Below are 689 nucleotides of genomic sequence, written 5' to 3'. Positions count from 1 at the left end.
ATTGTTTTACTTTCTGTTACTCACCATCTCCTGACTGTGACCATTTGCCGTCGTTTTACATCTGCTGGTGGAGAGGAGGCGCTGCAGGAATGGTTTAACAAAGAGGAGAGACTGGGGTGAAACGTGTTTGCAGCTGGTGCAGCTTGTGTTCCTGTGCGCAACAAATTGGTTTGTGAGACTTGTTGCTGATTGATGTATTGAGTGGAAGAAAAAAGCTGATTGCAATAAAGCGTTTGAAGAAGCATGATGTGATTGTGGATAAACACTTGATGTTTTGAAAGTAAACAATTCGTGTTACTACAAAACATGAATAGCAGAGAATGGTTTCGATCCATCGACCTCTGGGTTATGGGCCCAGCACGCTTCCGCTGCGCCACTCTGCTACCGGGTGTCTTTGATTTCAACTGCCTATTAGTGAAATATGATCATTTCCCCAATTTTTTTTTAACAAAATAGGATTGTTGTCAGATTGCTCAAGAACCCAGACTCAGCAACACAGTCGCTGACAGACTCACCCTCACTGCACAATGGCACAAGGACACTGAGTAACAGCACCGACAATCAGGCAGGCAGAGAAAGACACACAGAAAACCAGGAAGAGATTTCAGGACCCAGAAAGGAACAGACAGAGAAAGTTACTGAGCAAACCAGCAAGAGACAGCGAAAGACGGATGATTTATGGAAACGTG

General features: G+C 44.4%; 1 non-coding gene across 1 annotated transcript; it reads right to left on the bottom strand.

Moving 5' to 3' along the window:
* Window positions 1-311: 311 nt before the first annotated feature.
* trnam-cau (transfer RNA methionine (anticodon CAU)) lies at window positions 312-383 on the bottom strand. The gene has a single exon. It is a non-coding gene; the product is annotated as a tRNA-Met (tRNA).
* Between the last annotated feature and the right edge of the window lie 306 nt (window positions 384-689).

This window comes from Heterodontus francisci, unplaced genomic scaffold, assembly GCF_036365525.1.
Source record: "Heterodontus francisci isolate sHetFra1 unplaced genomic scaffold, sHetFra1.hap1 HAP1_SCAFFOLD_43, whole genome shotgun sequence".
Lineage (NCBI taxonomy): Eukaryota > Metazoa > Chordata > Chondrichthyes > Heterodontiformes > Heterodontidae > Heterodontus > Heterodontus francisci.
The sequence above is the reverse complement of the archived record's forward strand: the minus strand, read 5'-3'. Positions and strand labels throughout refer to the sequence as shown.